Consider the following 10465-nt stretch of genomic DNA (forward strand, 5'->3'; position numbering starts at 1 on the left):
TGTCTCTGTCTCTGTCTCTCTCTCTCTGGGGCTGATTCTGGGACTTAAAATCAGGGCCTGGGTGCTAGCTCTTAGCTTTTTTTTTTGGTTGGTTGTGGGGCTTGAACTCTGGGTTTGGGTTCTGTCCCTGCGCTCTTCAGCTCAAGGCGAGCACTCTACCGCTTGAGCCACAGCACCACTTCCAGTTTTCTAGCGGTTTATTGGAGATAAGAGTCTCACAGACTTTCCTTCTAAAAGATGAAATAAAATTACCACGATGTGCATCAAGGACATATATAATGAGCAAATTCAGTTATGAAATGCCACAGCAGCAGTTGTGGGATAGCATGATTAAACGAGTCTCATCTCCAAACTAATCAAACAAAAAGCAGCAGCAAGAAAATGCTATCATCAAACTGAGATAATTACCGGCAGTGCCAAGTTGCAGGAGAGAGAATTCTGTGGCTATGAACCCCCACGTTCCAAAGGTTACAGTGTGGTGCTAGCACAGCCGCACACACGGGGGGAACGGCCGGGCTCCCTGGCAGCTGATGAAGAAACTGGAGGCTGTCTCGCCATTGCCCATGGCCAGGGTCTGCATCAGCCTGTAGTGGAATTCAAGATGGCAGCTGAAGAATGAATTTTTTGTTGTTGTTTTTTTGGGGTCCGGTCGTGGGGCCTAAACTCTGGGCCTGGGCGCTGTCCCTCAGCTCTTCAGCTCAAGGCTAGTGCTCTACCACTTGAGCCACAGTGCTACTTCTGGCTTTTTTCTTTTTGGTTATGTGGTGCTGAGGAATCGAACCCAGGGCCTCATGCATGCAAGGCAAGCACTCTACCACTGAGCCACCTTCCCAGCCCCTGAAGAATGATTTCTTAAGTCTCCTAGTATTCACCTTGTGCCTCTCCATTTTGTGTATATGTGTGCCAGTACTAAGGTTTGAACTCAGAGCCTCATGAACTCACTCGGCTTTTTCACTCAAGGCTGGCACTCTACCACTCGAACCATACTTCCACTTCTGGCTCAATTGGAGATGAGAGTCTCATGGACTTTACTGCCCAGGCTGGCTGCAAACCACAGTCCTCAGATCTCAGCCTCCTGAGTAGTTCAGATTACTGGTGTGAGCCATCAACACCCAGCCTCCTCTCTGTGTGTGTGTGTGTGTGTGTGTGTGTGTGTGTACATGTGCTTCTCATATGCCCACTCTATTGGGCACTGGTTTGCTGACTCCCCCTGAAAACAGACCCAGGTAGGAGAACTGAGAGCCAAAGCGAGCAAGGCGACAGAGGACAGTAGTGATTTGATGCTCGCAGATCAGAGGAGAGATAATGAATAAGAAAGTCACTGAGCTGAATGTGTCACCTCATCTCTAAGCACCTGCTAGGATGGCTCCCCTGGAAGCGATGGCAATGAGCACGTGGTAAACTCCTACTGTGCATTCTGGGTTCCTATCAGTACAGGGCTCAGAACCTGTTACTCCTCTGCTGATAGATGCTGGGCAAGGCAGAGTATCCGAGCCTCGCGGTCTCCAGCTGGAACAAGGAGACTTTCTATCTATCTCATGCAGTTCTGATAAAGATAGAGGAAAATATGGTGTCTCAAATTCAATGTGATTTTTTTTGGGGGGTGTGCCAGACCTGAGCTTGAATTCAGGGCCCTGCATTCTCCTTTAACTTTTTCACTCAAGGCTGATGCTTTACCACTTGACCCATACCTCTACTTCTAGTTTTTGCTGGCTAATTGGAGATACAAGCCTCATGGACTTTTCTGCCTCATAGCTGACTTCAAACTTTGACCCTCAGATCTCAGCTTCCTGAGTAGCTAGGTTTACAGGCATGAACCTTTAATTTGCATTTCTCCATCAAGTTCTCCCATTTTCAAATTCAGAATGCCAGTGAAAGGCTCTTGGAGGAACATCTGGAAAAATCAGATGTGGGGTAATCCTAGGAGACTGACAAAGCTATGTGAGAGTCAGGTGTTGGTGGCTCACACCTATAATCCTCACTACTCAGAGGAGGCCAAGATCTGAGGATCCCATTTGGAAGCCAGCTGGGGCAGAAAAATTCATAAGACTTTTATTTTCCAAGTAGTCAGTAAGAAGCTGGAAGTGGAAGTATGGGTCAAGTGGTAGAGTGCCAGCTTAGAGTGAAAAAGCTAAGAGAGAGTAGAAGGTCCTGAGTTCAAACCCGATACCAGCACCAAACAAAGTAAAACATTTTAAAACCTATGTGTGTGAGAGAATAGTGTACCCCTTCACTAGGGATGTGCGGATTATTTGCTCTGTGGGCTGATGTGACATGATGATAATCTAATGTCCACAGGCTCTGCCACTCCCTGCAACATCGTGAATGTGACCCCGGCTGTGTAAATTTAGAGAAGTAATGCAGAACCAAGAAAGCAAATCCGCTTCCTACTCCTCTTCCTCCACCCAACCTCCCCCTCCTCTTATTTTTTGGGGGGGGTCAGTTCATGGGCCTGAACTCTGGGCCTGGGCGCTGCCCCTCAGCTCTTCAGCTCAAGGCTAGCGCTCTACCACTTGAGCCAGAGTGCCACTTCCAGCTTTTTTTTTCTGCTTATGTGGTGCTGAGGAATCGAACCCAGGGCCTCATGTATGCAAGGCAAGCGTGCTACCACTAAGCCACCTTCCCAGCCCCCACTCCACTTTTTTAAAAATTTTTTATTATCTTTAAGTAGTTGTACAAAGAAGTTCCCATTCTACAAAACAGTCTATGAGTACAGTGTCTGACGACATTGTCGCCCATCTCTCTTAACACATTCCTCCTTCTCTTTTGATATTTCATCCTCTCCAGCCTTAGAAAACCAGGGGAAATTTCATGTTTAATTATCTTCACTACAGCTCCCATGTTGGAAAAAAAAAAAACCAGGGGAGGGAAACCAGATGTGGCATTGGTTAATTGTGAGCCCTCAGACAGACTGCATCAGTCCACATCTGGTTTGGTTCCCTCCCTCCCTTCCTTGCTTGCTTCCTTCCTCCCTCCCTCCCTCCCTTTCCCCTTCCTTCCTTCCTTCCTTCTTTTGTTCCTTCCTTCCTTCCTTCTTTTGTTCCTTCCTTCCTTCCTTCCTTCCTTCCTTCCTCCCACCTTTCCTTCTTTCCTTTTTTCTTTTGGTTGCAGTACTGGGGCTTGAACTTGACCTAGCACTCTCCCTTAGCTCTTTCACTCAAGGCTGGTGCTCTATCACCTCAGCCATGGCTCCACTTCTGGCTTTTTGCTGGTAAGATACATGTATCTCATAGACTTTTATGTTCAAGCTGGCTTTGAGCTATGATCCTTCTATCTCAGCTCCCTGAGCAGCTAGGATGACAAGCCTGAGCCACCAGCACCTGGCTATCCATCTTTTCCTGTAAAGTGGAAAGAGTAACAGAATATTTATGAAGAGCCAATTCACCAAGTACCTTTAATCATGTCATTTTACTTAATCCATTAAAAAAATCCCAGCTAAGCACTTTTATCTGTATTATACAATAGAAAGATACAGGAGCTGACAGGTGGCAGTGCCCTGGGCCTCTGATGTGGTAAGGAGGAGCCTTTGTTGGAATTTCAATCTCAAACTGTCTGATTCCAAGCTACTCAGGAGGCTGAGATCTGAGGATCAAGATTCAAAGCCAGGGGGCTGGGAAGTTGGCTCAGTGGTAAAGCACTTGCCTTGCATGCCTGAGGCCCTGGGTTCGATTCCTCAGCACCACATAAGCAAAAAGAAAAAAGCCGGAAGTGGTGCTGTGGCTCAAGTGGTAGAGTGCTAGCCTTGAGCTGAAGAGCTGAGGGACAGCGCCCAGGCCCAGAGTTCAGGCCCCGCGACCGGACCCAAAAAAAAAAAAGATTCAAAGCCAGCCCTGGCGGAACAGTTCGTGAGACTTGTCTGCAATTAACTAGCAAAAGCTGGAAGTGGGGCTGTGGTTCAAGTGATGGAAGTGCCAGTCTGTGTAAAAAGCTTCCGGACAGTACCCAGAGCCTGAGGCACTAATATGCTGGTGGTCTTGTAGAGACGAAGTGGGGGCTTGAACTCAGGGCTTTGCATTTTTGCTTGGCTTTTTCATTCAAAGCTGGTGCTCTACCACTTGAGCAACACCTCTACTTGTGGCTTTTTGCTGCTTTCTTGGAGATAAAAGTCTTCTCCAATGTGTCTGTCTGGGCTGGTGTCACACCATGATCCTAAGACTTCAGCCTGCTGAGGAGCTAGGATTACAGATGTGAGGCACCAACACCTGCCTAATTTGATAGACTTACCTTCTCCTACAGTCCAACCACGAGAGGCACAGCAGGGGGAACATTGCTGAAGCATTGGGCATATGAGAAGAGCTCAGGACTGGGGTCAAAGCAGGTAAGAGAGGCAAGGTATAAGACTTTCAGAAATTTCTAAATTTGGGGATTTCTAGAAAGAGCTTCAGGTGTGGCACTGAGAAACGGTGCCACTGTTTATTTGCAGAAGTGCGATGGAGAAGCGTCTCTGACCCTCACTGAAGTAGCTCTGCTCCTCGGAGCCGTGGACTTCTTTGTGCTGTAGCAGCAGTAGGATCAAAGCACGTGTTTAGAAAGAGAAGTGAAAAACACCAGATGTGAACAAAACCACAAGGGGAGTTTCAGACAGGCTGCCTGCTCGCAGCAGATGACTGGCTCTGGAATGTGGCCCAGGCCCCGGGTAAGCCCTCCAAGGACCAGGCTGGACACTCGGAGGTTATTGATCCCAATTGAAGCCAAATGTGGCTAACTTGTTCTGTGACCTTGCTCAAGCCATTGACCCTGTCTAAAGCACTTTCACCATCTGTGAGATACAGGCGCCGCTCATTTCTGCTCAGGAATAGCTCGTGGAAACCACGTTAAACTGAGGAGTGAGACAGGTGGGAGTCTATTGTCAGGGCTATAATCCTAGTTACTCAGGAAGCTGAGATCCGAGGATGGCAGTTCAGAGCCAGCCCACACAGACACATGGGAAAGACCTTTATCTCCAAACCAGCAAAGAAAGCCAAAATCTGGAGGTGTGTCTCAAGTGGTTGAGTGCCAGTCCAAAATAGAAAAAGCCAAGTGAGAACAGGAGGCCCTAACTTCAAATTCTAGTACTAGCAACAAAAGAAAGAAAAAAATAAAAAAAGGGTGACAAATGTTTCTGTGGTCATATTTCTCTATCAGTTTACATATGCACTTGAGTGGTACGCACAATTACTTCCAGAACATCTTGACAGCTAACGTTCCTGTTTTATTTATTTTAGCACACTTTGCTTATCATCATCTCTCTTGCCTTACAGTAGTCAGTCTCTTAATTACAAATGTATTCTCATTACATTAAAATTTCAGGAAAATAGGAAGAGAAAACCCGCACTCACACCTCTTTGCTGTATCTATTATTAATTTTTTGTTTTGTTTTTGTTTCCTTTCAGTCTTATTTGCCTGGTAGGTATATGTTCCTGGGATTGGTTGGTTATTTATTTAATTTTTGCTGTGTGTCTTGTTGGTGCTGGTGCTGGAGCTTGAGCTCAGCGCCTCATGATCTCACCTGGCTTTTTCCCTTAAAGCTGGTGCACTACCATTTGAACCATCTTCAGCTTTTTGCTGGTTAACTGCAGATGAGTCTTACAGGCTTTTGTGCCCAGGCTGGCTTCAAACCAAGATTCTCACAACTCAGCCTCCTGAGTAGCTAGAATTACAGGCATGAGCCACCTGCACCAGACATATGCATTTATTTTTGTATACTTACAAGAGTCACTGACAGGCAATTAGTATTCACTTTTCCTGAATTAATGTTATGTTTCTCACAGCTGTGGTTGGCTTTGGTTGCAGCAGGCCCCAAGCCTTCTTGTGTTGAGATTTAATCTCCATGTGAGGTATTAAGAAGGAGAAAGCTTAATCCCATAATTTTATTTAGCCGTGCTGCCATGGGGACGTGACTTGGATTAGATGCTGTCTTTAAGGCGGAGCCCTAGGGATTCAATCCCTCAGGAAAAGAGGAAGGGGGACCAGGCACACTTCTGCATGTGCTCTGCACCCTCCGTGCTTCTTGTCATATGTGCCTAGCATCACGTTAGGACTGCCAGAAAGGTCATCATCAGATGTGGCCTTGTGAACCTGTGTGTGTGTGTGTGTGTGTGTGTATGTGTGTGTGTGTGTTGGTACTGGGACTTGAACTCAGGGCCTAGGCATGGTCCCTTAACTTTTTCACTCAAGGCTGGCACTCTATTTTTTGAGTCACAGTTGCATTTCTGGCTTTTTCACTGGTTAATTGGAGGTAAGAGTCTCCTGGACTTTCCTGCCTGCGATATCGTGAGACCTCAGCCTCCTGAGTAGCTGTGATTACAGGTGTGAGCACCAACACCTGGTGACCCTGTGGCATGGGATTTCTAGAACCATGGGTCAAATAAACCTCTCCTCTTCCTCCTCTTGGCTCCCAGCAGTACTACGGTTTGAACTCAGGGCCCAGCACTTGCTTGGTTTGCCTGTTCAGCTAGCACTCAGAAGCATTCCTCTAGTCTTGTTTCTTTGCTGGTTAACTTGGAGACAGAAGCTCACAGACCTTTGTGCTTGGGCTGGCCTTAAACTGCGACCCTCCAGGTCTCAGTCATTTTAGTAGCTAGGATTGCAAGCATGAGCCATCAGTGCTCAGCTCAAACCTCTTTTATAACTCACCTAGTCTGTAATATTGTGTTATTAATGACAGAAAATACACGCACACACCCACACACACATTGCCACATAACCTTGCAGATATAAATGAGGAGTGAAAGAAGAGAGGTCGCTTTTGGCAAGGTAGGTGGCTAAAGAGCCTTGGTAATCTCCCTTAGGAGGGATCCCTCCTTTCCCTAGTTGCTAAAATTTAGAATGAAGCTAGAAAAGAAAAGAGCAAAACAAAAGGTGAAACAGCTTGGTAAGTTGAGTGTCCTGGTTCATGCTTTTAATCCAAGTTATCAGGAAAATGAGATCTTAGGATCTTGGCTCAAAGCCAGCCCAGGCAGACAAATCCATAAGGCACTTATCTCCAATGAACTACCAAAAAGTGTCTGAAGTGGAGCTGTGGCTCATGTAGTAGACTGCCAGCCTTGAGTGATTAAAAGCCAAGAGGCAGGGCCTGGGAATGTGGCTTAGGGGTAGAATGCTTGCCTAGCATGCATGAAGCTCTGGGTTCGATTCCTCAGTTACAACATACACAGAAAAAGCCCGAGTAGTGGCTCCAGTGGTAGAGCACTAGCCTTGAGCAAAAGAAGCTCAGGGACAGTGCCTAGGCTCTGTTCAAGCCCCAGGACCAGCACACATGCATGCACGCGCGCGCATGCGCACACACACACAAAATCAACACAGAGCAAGTTTCTGTTGTGGTATGGTTCCTTCTTTTTTCTTGGAGCAATTCTGTCATTTTTGGACTGACTCCTCTCAGGTTGGAGGGGCGGTCGTGTTCAGCTGAGTGCCATCAGGACCTGGCGTCTGGCGGGGTGTTTGAGTGCTCTGAGGCTCAGTTTCTGGAAGGAGGCCAGAGCAGCTGACCTCCCTGCCCCTCCCTTTCAGGGAAGTGAAGCCAGAGCTGAAAACTTGCTGACAGTGGCCAGTGGCCTGTAAACCCAAACATCCTCCTCTCCTCTGTCTTGGTGGAGCAATGTGAAAAAAACACAGGCAGGGAAACTTCCAGAACAGCCGAGGTCCAGCCATTTGCTCCTGCCCTAACTTGGCACAAGGGTATAGTTGCAGCTGAGAACTGCTGTTGTCTGCTTTCTGGTTGTTGCTGAAAACACAACTGGAAGGTATACCCTGGCGGCTCACATCTGATATCCTACCTACTCAAGAGGCTGAGATCTGGGGATCTCAGTTCCAAAGCCAGCCTGTCGGAAAAGCCCAAGAGATGCATCACCAGTTAACCAGCAAGAAGCCAGAAGTGGCACAAAGAGTAGAGCACCACCTTTCAGTGACTAAAGCCAAGCGAGAATACCAGACCCGGAGTCCAAGCCCCAGTACTGGGCACAAAACAAAACCCTCTCCTCCTGCCCCCCAAAATACTTTCCTTCCTGGTTAACAATTCACATAGTTGATCCAAACCCAAAGATACACACCGTTAGCTTTGCTTTTCATATTTTCTTAAGTTGGAACAAAGTCCAGAGAAAAGGAAAGTTCATCTGCAGAGCGCATTTTCCAAGTTCTCCAGTTTCTTTTGACGCCGAATACCAAAGAATTGAGTCTTTTATGCCTAAGATTAGAAACATCTGGCCACAGGTCTTAGGGGAGGCTGAAGGGGGGTGAAACCACATGGAATGCCCACCTTCTGGAATTACAAAATATGAAGCACTGATGAACTAAAGTGACTAAATTCAACCTGTTTCTTTTAGTAGTGAGGAACCAGGTCCAGAGAGAGGAGAACGAAATATTACCCCACCCGTGGGAGAGCTGACCCCAGGTCTACTTCCTGCCTAGAGAAAAGTTGTATATTAAAAAATAATATGCTGGGCACTCGTGGCTCATGCCTGTAATCCTAGTTACTCAGAAGTCTGAGATCTGAGGATCCCAGTTCAAAGCCAGCCTGAAGAGGAAAGTCTATGAGACTCTTATCTCCAATTAACCCCCAGAAAATCAGAAGGGGAGCTGTGGCTCAAAGTAGTAGAGCATTAGCTTTGAGCAAAAAAAGCTCAGGGACAGCACCCAGGCCCCTGAGTTCTAGCCCCACAATCGCTACCACCAAAAACAAAAAGAAAGCTGAGATCTCAGGATCAAGGTTTGAACCTAGTCCAAACAGACAAATCTGAGAGAATCTTATCTCCAATTAACTAGCAAAAAGCTGGAAGTGGGGTGTGGCTCAAGTGGTAAAACCTGGAGGTCCTGAGTTCAAGTGTGAGTACCAGAACAAAAAAGAAAGATAAGTTATAACAATATATAATTCGCTATTTGAAGTACACATTTATTTTTGCTTATACTGTTGTTAGCCACTGTACACACACACACACACACACACACACACACACACACACACGATATATATTCTTGGAGAAGAAAAAGGCTTCAAGATCCCAGAGCACAAGGTGTCAGTGTTTGCATACATTTCTATTTATTACGACCATACAATAAAGAAAACATTCTTTTTTTTTTTTTCCGTTTTTCTTTTTGCCGGTTATAGGGCTTGAACTCTGGGCCTGGGTGCTGTCCCTCAGCTCTTCAGCTCAAGGCTAGTGCTCTACCACTTGAGCCACAGCACCACTTCTGGTTTTCTGGTGGTTTATTGGAGATAAGTCTCATGGACTTTCCTGCCTGGGCTGGCTTTGAACCACAATCCTCAGATCTCAGCCTCCTGAGTAGCTGGGATGACAGGTGTGAGCCACTGGCTCCCGGCAGGAGGACATTCTCATGCCTAGGCGTTCAACAGATGAGGAAACTTGAGAGGAGAGGCACACTCACCCATGTTCAGCCAGAAAATGGCAGAGTCGGGATTTGAATCCATCTCTCTCCCTCTGCAGTTCCCAGACTGCACCGCATTGCAACCATCATGATGCACAATGAAGTTTCAATTTTACACTTTTCTGCCTTCAAAATGATGGACCTTTTTTTTTTATCACTATTAATTGTATGGGTGTATTCAATCATTCAATAAATATTTGTTTAAACTCCACTGTGCCAGGCACGGTTGAGATAAGAGAGCCAGATGAAGTGAGGGGCACAATGACAGGAGAAAGCAAGGCAGGGAGCCAGTGGCTCACCCCTGCAATCCTAGCTATGCAAGGAGATGAGTTCTAAGGATCCCAGTTTGAAGCTAGCCTTCAAAGATAAGGTCTGTGAGACTCTTATCTCTAGTTAACCAGCACAAAAGCAGAAGTGGAGCCCAGGACCTGAGCTACACACACACACACACACAGTGAAGCTGTGGCTCAAGAAGCAGAGTGCCAGCTGAGCTGAAGCTCCAAGACTGTCACACACACACACACACACACACACACACACACACACACACACACACACACACACACAGTGAAGCTGTGGCTCAAGAAGCAGAGTGCCAGCCTTGAGCAAAAAAGCTCAGGATAGTGGCCTAGCTCTGAATTCAAGACTCAGTACTAGTGCACTGCACTCATGTATGTGCATGAGTGTGTCACACACACACTCACATTTGTGCTAGGGCTTGAACTCAGAGCAATCTCCGGTAGCTTTTGCCCAAGGCTGTTACTCTACCATTTGCGTCACAGCTCCAACCTCTGACTTTTTGCTGATTACTCAGAGATAAGAGTCTTTGGAATTTTTCTGCCCAGGCCGGCTTTGAACCTGGATCCTCAGCTCTGAGCCACCTGTTCATCCTTATGTCATATGACATAGTAAATGCCTCTCTTTCTCCCATTATGGTTATCTTCCTTTTCTGTCTCTCCTTTCTCTTCTTGGGGAACTTATATAAGACAAGTTAATGAAGACAGACAAAGGTTAGGCTGGCCAAAGAGAAAGGGAAGAAAAGATAGGCATTTCCTCCCCCTCCTCCCTTCCTCTTCCTCCCCCACCCCCTCCCCCTCCTCCTCCT

Source organism: Dipodomys ordii, unplaced genomic scaffold (genome assembly GCF_000151885.1).
Source record: "Dipodomys ordii isolate 6190 unplaced genomic scaffold, Dord_2.0 Scaffold39, whole genome shotgun sequence".
Taxonomy (NCBI): Eukaryota; Metazoa; Chordata; class Mammalia; order Rodentia; family Heteromyidae; genus Dipodomys; species Dipodomys ordii.